The sequence below is a fragment of the Suricata suricatta genome, chromosome 1 (assembly GCF_006229205.1).
Source record: "Suricata suricatta isolate VVHF042 chromosome 1, meerkat_22Aug2017_6uvM2_HiC, whole genome shotgun sequence".
Lineage (NCBI taxonomy): Eukaryota > Metazoa > Chordata > Mammalia > Carnivora > Herpestidae > Suricata > Suricata suricatta.
This window is the reverse complement of record NC_043700.1, coordinates 57,841,425-57,853,278: the sequence shown is the minus strand read 5'-3', so window position 1 is coordinate 57,853,278 and position 11,854 is coordinate 57,841,425.

Genomic DNA, 11,854 nt, shown 5'->3' with positions numbered 1-11,854 from the left:
TGACCATTTTTAAGGAAAAATATAAATTATATTGAAGGGTATAAAGTACTGACAAAAATGGTTAAAATAAAATGTACAAGAATATTTAACAAAAAACTATACACATACACAGAGGAATACACATTCTTATACTAGATTTATGAAATTTTAAAATTTGCAAGTCAAAAAGATTTTTACATATATCTCTGTCCTTGAGATTAAATACAGACATGCTTTATTTTTAAATTGGTTCAACCTGAAGATTTATTCATATAGTAACCTTTATATAAGAATATGTGTTGAGTCAGAATGTCATTTGAAGTGTTAGAATATTATGTCCTCAAATGGCTATAGAGTTTCTAAATCAAGATATACAAAGAACCTTTTATGTTCACTTTTGTGAATTTTTGTTTATTTACTTATTTTTAGCTGACTAGTGCACAACAGGCTTCATATATCATTCTTTATTAAATTATTCTTGGTAACCTATTTCCAGAGGATAAAAAGTATCCCAAGTGATATTGCAAATCCTTGAGACTTAGTTCTGTTGTCTTGGACCAATGGGGGATTCTCTCCATAAGAAGTCCTTGAGTTAGAAAAGAGAAAATGCTATGTTACTGTCTATAATAAGTGTCAAACATCCTGTACTCTATATGATTACTAAAAGTAAAAGAAGTATTTAACTAAAAGTCAAACAACAACATGAAACAATTCTCAAATAATGTAAATACTTCTGCTCTTAAAAAACCATTCTCTTGCTATTTACCTTAAAAATATGTATCAATTGCTCTCTAATTGCTATGCAATATACTTGAAAGTGCTCATCACCACTTGTCATCAGGAAAACAAAAATCAAAACTACAATGAGATATCACCTCCCACCTATCAGAATGACTAAAATCAACAACACACATACACAAAATGACCGTTGTTGGCGAGGAGGTAGAGAAAAAGGAACACCTGTGCACTGTTGGTTGGCTGCAAAATGGTTCGCCCCCTGTGGAAAAGAGTGTGGAGGTTCCTCAAAAAGTTAAAAATAGAACGACTTTATAATCCAGCAATCACACTACTGACTATTTACCCAGAGAATATAAGAACACTAACTCAAAGGGATTTATGCAGCTTTATGTTTATAGTAGCATTATTTACAATAGCCAAGATATGGGAGCAGCCCAAGTATCCATCGATAGATGAATAGATGAAGAAGAGATGGTATACATCATAAAAGTGTATATTTTATACATATATTTATCATAAAATGAATGAAGACTTGCCATTTGCAATGACATGGATGGAGCTACAGAGCATAATATTGCATGAAATAAGTCAGTCAGAGAAAGATAATTACTATATGATTTCATTTATACGTGGATTTTAAGTAACAAAACAAATAAGCAAAGGGAAAAAATAAGAGAGAATGAGAGAAAGAAAGAAATCAAGAAATGACTCTTAATTATAGAGAACAAACTGTTGAATACTAGAGCGATGTGGGTGGGGGGATGAGTTAAATAGGTGTTGGGGATTAAGTAATGCGCTTGCAGAGATGAGCACAGAGTGATATATGGAAGTGAAACTTTAATGGAAGTTGAATTACTGTAATGTACACTTGAAACTAATATAACAGTGTATGCTAACTAACTGGAATTAAGATACAAATTTAATATATAGATATGTATAAATGTTTTAAAGATAAATAAAATAATTGGAAACTGCTTTAAGAAAGAAAAGCTACCACTTCCTGCCACGAATGGCAAGAAAATCAATAAAAGACAATGATTATCTATCTTGGGATATCATTTGTTAGATTGCTACAATTCCTTTTGTTCTTTAAAGAGCTTAGATTTTACATCTGTGATTGGCGTGTCTTTGGTTTTATGACATGGATGATGAGAAAAAGTGTGTGAAAAATAAAACTTCTCTTGTGGCAAAATGAATAAGCTGCTAAATGATTCCATTCCACAAGAACTCAGACTCTTGTTGATTTAAATGATTAAATTAATGATTAATTAATAGTTAAATTTAAATTTAAACAATTAATAATTTAAATAGAGTATGATGAGTCTTAAGATAGGAATTATGTCAAGCAAGTCTCTTCTTGAAACAAAACAAGGACACTGAAATGTGAATTAATGGTCATATATAAACAAAATTTTAGTGGCACCCAGGCGGCTCATTAGTTAAGCATCTGACTTGGTTTTGGCTCATGGCGGGATCTCACAATTCATGAGATCACACTGACAGTGCAGAGCCTGTTTGTGATTCTCTCTCTCCTCTCTTTCTGTGCCTCTTCCATTCATGCTTTCTCTTTCTCTCTCATAAATATATAAATAAACTTTTTTTTTTTAAGTTTAGAGATAGACTTGGTTTCAGACAAATAGCTCAAATAAAACTATTGAAGACCAGGTTTCTCCACCATGAGCCAACTTAATAATATGAAACTCGACCCCGTCAAATTCATGTTTGTTTACCGTGCTAAAAAATGGCCAGGCCCAACATTTACCTCTTTGAATCACATTCGTTTTGACTTGGCTACGTACACAATCCTGAATAAATGCCTGTGCTGAGGAAGATTGGAGGCCCAATCCACAACAAACCCTGTCAAATTTTTGATTTGTGAGGTAGGAACAGACTAGGTCCCTGAAGTAAGGAAGGCAGGAGCTTTGTTTTAAAAGTGGCAGGGTCAAGGGTGGCAAATGTAACAGATTAACATCAGAGGTCTGCTGAAGATACTGCGGGAGTGAAGAAATCGGTGATTTAAGGGACAAAACTTATTAGTCTTAAAGGGTGAGTTATTAGCCAGGGGAAGCAGGATATAAAAACATGCCTTTTAGAGGAAAGAACACAGATAAAATTAGAGAACTGTGAAATAATATGGTGATCACATTTTTAGGTGTTTTGTTCTGTATCAAAAATATTATTTACATTAGACACAAAATGGACAGCCATATCAAGAAAAATGTCAACGAAAAAATATTCTCTCTTAAATTACATTTTAAGGTGTATTTCAATATAAATTCAATAATATAAAATTCCTCACAAAGCTGCAAAAAATAGTTTGCAGTGTTCACAGATACACAGAGATTTCCCTGTGAATCAAGAAAACACATCTTATTTTTTAGAACATAAAGAAATAAAGCATAACAATCAAAAATGCAACTTTTTTTGATAGAGAAATGTTTTTGCTCCTTTTTTTTGAGACAAGCAACACTAATTACAAGGATTTACTGTATAATGAAGCTCTGAATTGCAATCAGCAATACTACTCATTTTGGTTTAGGTTGTACTTTGAACTGAAATATGGAGACATTATTGTTGCCTTTTTTCCCTTTTGGGAGCTTATTAAATTATAAGTTGAATTTCTTTACTTAGAATAAGATGATTCAGTTTATATATTTCATTACGATTGAGTAGTAGTAGTTGGTGGTTTTTAAGGAATTGATAATTTTTTTATAAATAGTTAAACATATGAATGTACAGTTATGTATAATATTCCCCTATTACCCTTTTCGTGGATGTAGGATACTTAGTTATAGCCTCGATATTGGGATTTGTGACTTTCCTCATCCTTGTCAGTCTTGCTTGGATATCTAATTTAAAATGATTTTTTGAAGAAATTAGTTTTTTTATTTCATTTATCTTCTCAACATTTCAATTTTAATGATTTTTCCTGTTATCTTCACTATTTCTTTCCTTCTGCTTATTTGTGTTTATTTTACCATTTCATGCTAATTTCTTAAGGGAAGAAATTAGATTATTAATTTGACAACTTTCTTCTTTCCTAATTATAAGTATTAAAGGCTACAAATTTCCCTCTCTGCACTGCTTTAGCCGCACCTCACATATTTTAATGTGTTGTGTTCATTTTCATTCAGTTCCATGAACTTTTAATTCTTTTTAAAAATCCTCTTTGATTCAGAGATTGTTTACAGATGTATAGTTTAATCTCCAAAGATATGAAGGTTTTCCTACTCTTTTTCTGTTAGAAATCTCTAGTTTTATTCCATATTGTCAGAGAATATACTCTGTATGATTTTAGTTCTTTTAAACTTATTTTATGACCAAAGATATAGTCTAGATGTTACAATATATATATTTAACTTATGACAGTCTATTCATATGGAAATTTTAACTCTTGTACCTTTTGTCTCAACAAAGTATAGAAACCTTGTTTCTCTTTAGGTTCAATTACCCCCTTTACTTTCAAATATAATTGTCCTAAGGATTTCCTCCACATATGCAGGGTATGACTCAGGTGATGCTATAGTTTTGCTTCAACCATTAAATATGATTTAATAAGCTCATGAGAAAAATAATCTATTTTGTTTACCCCTACTTTTAACCCATTCCAAGGTTGCTATCTCTATCTGAAATCCCAAGCCTTTTTTATTACCATTTATTTCTCGTAGAAAGTTTTCTTAGCCATACTTCAAAGATAAATTTGCTAGTGAGAATTGCTTTTAGTTTTCTCTCATCTGAGAATGTCTTTATTTCTTCTTAATTCCTGAATGATAATTTCACCAGATATAGAATTCATGGTTGACAGTTCTTTCAGCGCACTTAAAAACTGTACCATTTTCTTCTGTCCTCCTTGGTTCAGATGTTCACTGTATGTGAATTGTTTTCTATAAGTAATGTGGTCTCTAACCTATTTTAAGCAATCTTTCTTTTTTCTTTCTTTCCTTCTAAATATTCATGTATTTGATTTCTTTGGATATATCCTCTTTGGTATTAACTCAGTCTCTTGAATCATTAATTCTGTCTCTTGAATCTGTAGATATGTGTCTTTCAGCATATTTGGGAAGTATTTATTTCTTCAAGTACCTGTCAGTGTCTCATTCTCTGTTCCTTCCTTTACTTTAATGCAAGTATATTATTATTAGTTCTTTTGTTATTATTTCTACTTTTTGGTCCATTTTCTGATATTCAGATTAGAGAAATTCAAATGATGTGTTCATGGATTCTCAAGTTTCTTGATTCTGTTCTCTGTCATCCTCATTCTACTATTGAGCCCATCTTTTGAGGTATTTTTATTTCAGTTTTATTTTTCACCTTTATAATTTTTATATATCTACATAGTTCTTTTTATAATCTCTATTTCTTTAATTCTATATTTTCTCATTAGTTTCAAAAGAATTTGTAACTCTTTACTGAAGCACTTTTATGCTTTCATAATCCTTGTCAGTTCAAACAACTGATTTATCTTGCTATTGGTGACTGGTAAGTGTACTTCTCATTTTGGATATTATGTTATGACCGGTTAAAATTCAATTTTTTTAATGTAAGCTGCTCTCTATGAAATTATAGCCGTGGTGTTAGGTGAATGTGTAAATTCAACTTCCCATTTGGACCCTGCCAAAACCACTACTTGCAAAATGGGGCAATGATTTATATTCATACTGCTCTGAAGATGGTTGGGTTGGAAATTCAGCATGCTAACATCTTCCCATCAAAAGTGAGACTTCTCATTGCCTCTGAGTTTGGAATGTGGGGGATAGAAATGAGAGAAGTAGCTGAGTTCCATGGACACTGATTACATATGGATAGAAATGAGTGGAGGACTGACTCATACTTCTTTGTTGCTGCACAGTAGGGATGGAAGCACAGCTCCTCTGGAATGCACTGACACCAAGAGGATGCTGATTAGCTCAATCTCTTGATGTCTAGGCAGGTGAAAGCTCAGCTCTGTAGTGAGTCTGAGGGGCGTAGGGTTGCCATTTATGCATTGATGTTGGGCTGGAGCAGTGCAGTTATTGCTAGAAAAATATGTTCTGTTAATAGGGCACTCTTTTCGAAGTCCATGGGCCTGGAGTAATAAGATTTTTGGAGTGTGTTTTCACCTGTTCCCATTGAAGACTCCAAGTTAGAACCTTCTGTAGTCCTTGTCTGAAATACCCAGGCAGCAGTAAGGAACCCAGGGGACTCAACTACATGGTCATTCTCAAGATGTCCTGTCTCTAGACAATCTGTCTCCTATCCACCTTTCAAAGTCTTCCTAAGATTATTTTGGAGACATTTTGGGTTTTCTTCAGCTGTAAGAAGGAGGAATTGGGAGACATAAGGTTTCCCCATTTATTACCAGAACTAGAAGTCTCTTGATTGTTTTGTAATAATTAAATTATTGGATCTCTGAGTAGAAAATCCTGGTTGCCTACACTAACATCCACTTTCATTATCCCTCTTTACAACAGAAACCAAAAGTTTAGTTAGGCATATTATCATAAATAATAAGAGATTATGTTTTTCAGCCACCTTTGCAGCTGAGGGAGCAACACCTCATGGAAGCCTAAATAGGAACATTCACTGAGACTTCCTTGGCATGTCCTTAAAAGGTAAAGGATGCACAATTCTGCCAACTATTTTTTTTCTTTCCTGCTGCTAAAATAAAGACCTGGATGACTGGAGCTCCACGAGCCATCTTGAGGCCTTCATAACACAAGTCAGTTGTTGATGATGGCAGAACAAAAAGATAGGAATGGTGATTTTAAAATATGTCTGCAAATGTTTTGGACTTAGTGACTCCTGTCTTACAAATAGAATATGGATGCACTACTACTATGTGACTTCTGAGGCTAGATAATGAAAAGAATAATTTCCTTCTGGCTCGCTGGCTCTCTCTGCCTGTCTCTGTCTGACTATTTGTTTTGTGGGAAGCTGGCCATTATGTGGTGAGAACACAGAGGAGTGCTCTATAGAGAAGAATTGAGGCTCCTTAAAGTTAGCCATGACCAGTTTGCCAGGCATGTGAGTGAGCTTCCCTGAGCTGATACTCCAGCTCCGGTTAAGATGTTTAATGATTGTCATTTTGGCCAAGACTTTGACTGAAACTTTATGAGGGTCTCTGAGCCTGAACTGTCTAGTCAGCTGGTCTTGAATTCTTTATCTACAGAAAGTGTGAGATGTAATAAATATTTAGTGTTTGACTGGGAGAGCCAAACTTTAAGAAGGCTCTACAAGCAAGTTTTTAGCTTCTGTTGTAGAGAGGCAGGACTCAGAAAAGCTCCTCAAACAGAAAGTTGTTCATAACTGTATCTTAAAACATGGCAAGTGCCCTCCACATTCACTCCACGATACTAATTTAGAGATTCTATTTAGAGTGATGATTGGCAATTTTTTAGTAATTGCATGGGGTCAGGGAGTAGCTGAAAAAATATTTGGTATAAAAGATATTTGTAGGAAAAATTGTGAATTGATAAGACATACCTTTGATTTAGTGTGGCTTTTCTGAAAAATAGAAAGAATTCTTCATGAAATTGCAAGATGCATTAATTATTAATTATACAGATTATAAAATGTATGGAGTCTAAAAATGTAAAAATGAGGGTTGAGGAGGGATGTATTATAAAACATAGGAAATAGTTTTGAAATGTGGGTTCTAAAGACAAAAAGAAACAAGTCCAGCCTCGTTGTTTAATGGATGAGGAAGTTGAAGTTCAGAGAATAAATATAATCTCAAATAATAAAGTTGATTAGCAACAGAAGCCCTCAGGGGGTATATTCTTTCTGATCATGACAAAAGAGTAAATATTTAATCAGAATTCTGTTTAATTATGATGGGTTGTCTAAGCATTTATCTCTGGTTCTACAGAAAGTCTCAAAAATGATAATAAAGGAACAAACATGTTTTAAGTGATTTGCACACAAAAAACAACAACAACAAAGAGATAACAGAAAACTATGCAGATCAACAATTTGATAAACCAATTAAATAAAAAGGCTGAAGTATTAATGTAAGGTCTTGAATTTTATAGTCTATTGGCATTTTATTATGTTTAAAAAGTGTCATACTCTAAACAACTTTCTTGCAAGAAGAGTTCTGTTCTCAGGTGTCTCTGCTATTGTATGTAAAAGTCAACACTTATGGGGCCTTCTTCCTTTTTTATAACTAGAGAGTTTGATTAAGCAATGTATTTTCAATTAATAACTAAATGTAAATTTTATATCATGACACAATATACACATAGCATACTCACTCGGGCATACTAAGGCATGTTTCACAAAACAACAGACCTTTACTGCATAGATACCACAATCCATATTACCTTGCTATTTTCTGCATTATTCCTTCCAGTTGTATTTCATTTTGTTAAAGCAAAGAGTGTTTATATAAATTTCCTAACTCGCACTGGGTTTGACACACAATTTTTAAAAAGCTAAACTGGCTTTTTTAAAACTTTAATCAAAGTGATGCATGCTCTAATTTTAAAAGATAAATCATTCTGCATGGCTTTTTATGAAAAGCAGTGCCTTTCTCGCTTGTTCCCATCTATTTTTTATTTTTATCTTTCAGCTTTTTAATGTTGCTTTTATATCCACATCTCTACATTATATTTATTATTTTTATTTCTACAATGTTAGGTATTACTTATTGATTTTCCTTGTTTCCTGCTTTTCTCTACAATACCCTCTAACACACACACACTTCTTATCACTCCCCCATCATCCCAGTATAGGTGTATTATAATTTTTGTTATACAAATACACAGCTTTCTCCATCACCTGATGAAGTAAATTCTTTTCACAGTTGAATCATATAATAAATTCTCTTTTCTCTTTCTTTCTTTCTTCCTTTCTTCCTTTCCTTTCTTTTTCCTTCTTTCTTCCGTTCTTTTCTTCCTTTCTTCCTTTCTCTCTGTCTTCCTTTTTTCCTCATTTCTTCCTTTATCTTTCTTTCTTTTTTTCTTCCCTCCTTTCTTTCTTCTTTCTTTGTTTCTTTCTTGCTTGCCTGCCTTGCTTCCTCCTTCCCTCCGTTCCTTCCTTCTTCCTTTTCTTCTCTCTCTCTGCAAAATTGTTTTCTTAGAGTTAATAATTTTATTTTTTAGGTTTTAAAAAAGATTTTAACACTTTAAAACTTTTCATCAACTGTCTCAGTGTTCTCTCAAGATTTCCAGAGAAAATAGTTCTTCTAGTTTTATCATTCTGACAAAATCTGATTTGGATCCATCTGACTATTTTCCCCTGGACTGTTTGTCTTCTCTACAGGGAGACACCTCTCGTCCTGACATTACCCTTCATCACCACTCTGCAGAGTCCTGATGCCTCTCTCTTGTAATTGATCTTCCATTTCCAATACCCACATCTTCCTCTTTCTTGGTGTCTGCCTATGTTTGGTGGAATACATCATCTAGTAACCTCTCTCTTGTAAGCATACAAGGGAAATAAACAATTTGAAATTTCAAATGTTAATTCAACCCTAACTGTGATCGATGCCTTTTTTTGATATAGATTTATCATTTTAAAATGATTATTAGAATTTTTAAAAACATTTTTCTATTGCCTTTTACTGTATAGTGTTACTGTCTATCTGAATGTTAATTCAGGATTATTCCTAATTACTTTGCATGTGATTTATTTTCTTCATATATATACCGTTATAGTCTAAAGACTCATGATAAGTTCTTTGGGGTAGATCTACTTTGATTCATTATGCTAGATAACTTATTCATTCTATAAATTATACTTTCCCATTTTGTAAAATTTTCTTGGCTTATTACATGAGTGATTTTTCTATTCTTCTTGCTTCTCTTTTTCTAGAACTTATTTAATTTGTGTTTTTAACTTCCTGAACATTTTTTTGTCTTTGGCTCATTTTTATTGATCTTTTGTATTTTTCTCTACTGTCAGAGAAATAATACCCTTCTTTCTGAGAAGGTAACTTCCAAATATTATGTCAGAGTTTCCTTTCCACTTTATTATCATCTCTAGTACATACGCCTGTTGCTTCTCAGATTCTCATGGGGATTCTCTTTTAAGATGCAAAAAGTTAAGAGCTTCACTTGCAGGAAACAAGATAATGTGAAATGGACTGAGGTAGAGTGAAGTATCTTAGTTCAGTACGCTCATGTTTGCTTAATCTCTCTGGTTTGGATGCAACACTCTACATATCTGTGCTTGATGAGTTTGTATCAGAGAACATGTGTTTTATCATCCCTAGAAAATAACCAACCATCTCTTGCAGGAGTGAGGGAAAGGAAATTCAAGTAGGGAAAGGAACAATAGGTCTTACTGCTTCTTAAATGGATTTTGATCAGTCTCCCTTAGTTTCACCTTCTCCATTTTTACCTCTCTGGAAGTCCTCTGTCAATCAAAAGTTATTTTTAATAAAATGAAACATTTGGACAGTCTTGAGTTCAAATTTTGTCTTCATGTTTAGATTAATTCCAAACTTATTTGTTAGTTTATGAAGAGAAAATGCTTTCTATTCTCGAGAAATAATAATAAAACTATTGGACGTTTCAGATGGTCAACATTAAAACTGAGATATCGGTTTAGCTTTAAAAATTAAGACAGGGGTGCCTGGGTGGCTCAGTGGCTAAGCGACTGACTTCAGCTCAGGTCATGGTCTCACGTTTGTGGGTTCAAGCCCCACTTTGGGCTCTGTGCTGACAGCTCAGAGCCTGGAGCCCGTCTTCAGATTCTATCTTCCCTCTCTCTCTGCCCCTCCCCTGCTCACGTTCTGTCTCTCTGTCTCTCAAAAATAAATAAATGTTAAAAAAATTTTTTTTAATTAAGATAAATTCATATAGACCACAGTGACGGAAGTTTAGAAGGCCAGTGTTGTCTGCCAGAGCCAACTGTATATTATGAACCCTGAATTAAGCCTAGTTTTCTCACCTTAAAAGAGGACAATGAACCCCTATTAGATATTTAGTAGTAAAGTGAATCTTTCTGATACATTTAATGGAAAATTCTTTACTATGAGAGAGAATTCTCCTCTTCAAATTAAATTTTTTAAATGCCTCTAAGCTTACTGTGGGGCAAAAAGAAACCACACTGAGAATCTCAATGTTCATAATCAATTAAAATTACATGACACCAATAACTATAAGGTAAGAAAGTATGTATGTCATACTACATGAGATTTCAGGCATGTATGATTCACTGTTGCTGCTGTTCATGAGCTTTTTAATATTTGTGTCATTATCACAGATACCTCCTTTTTTCTGATTCTAGCATCATCAGACTTCTTTTACAACTTGGTTTAGAAGGAAATTAACTCAAAGAAGTCCTTTGAATTCACAAATTGTAATAAAAAAAGATTTCCTTAAATTTAAACAAGAGATCAGAATGTGTTTGCCTCAAGGGATTAAAAGGATATAAGAGTGGTGGGCTAAGAATTCAGATATCTATCTATCTATATCTATCTATCTATCATCTATCTATAATAGACACACACACAGGGTTGTTTATAATGCCAGACAAATGTGCACAGAAATTTATGAGTAAATAAAAATACAGAATATGTAATACCCTCCTATGTGGAAGGTGAGTATAACTTAAATAATTGGTAAATTCACCTTGGAAGGGTTTTGATATGGTTGGACTTCAGTTTTCTTTCGGCTTCTGAGACAGGGAGAGCATGTGTCTTTGAGAGCCACAGTATTCCTGATTACATTTATATAAACATATTAACATAACTCCAATATGTATGGATGAAAGAAGCTTTTAACCACATTTAATGTTACTTTGTTTAATGTTAATTATGTTTCTCTATGATAGATTTTTAAATTTAGGCCTGCCCTTAATATTTGTGCAGCCTAGGCAAAAGAGTAAAAATGGTGCCTAAGTATCATATGTCTAAACTTTAGAAGGTATTAATAATGTTACACCCATCCCACTCCACATCCTCATCCAAGGCCCCAACCCAAATCCCTGGAGATTGTCCCTTTAAAAACTAGACTAAGTGAGACAGAAATGCTGATGCATAGGGGCACATGTACCCCAATGTTCACAGCAGCAATGTCAACAATAGCCAAAACATGGAAAAAGCCTAAATGTCCATCACCTGATGAATGAATCAAGAAGATGTGGTGTATATGCACAATGAAGTACTACATGGCAATGAGAAAGAATGAAATCTGGCCATTTGTAGCATAGT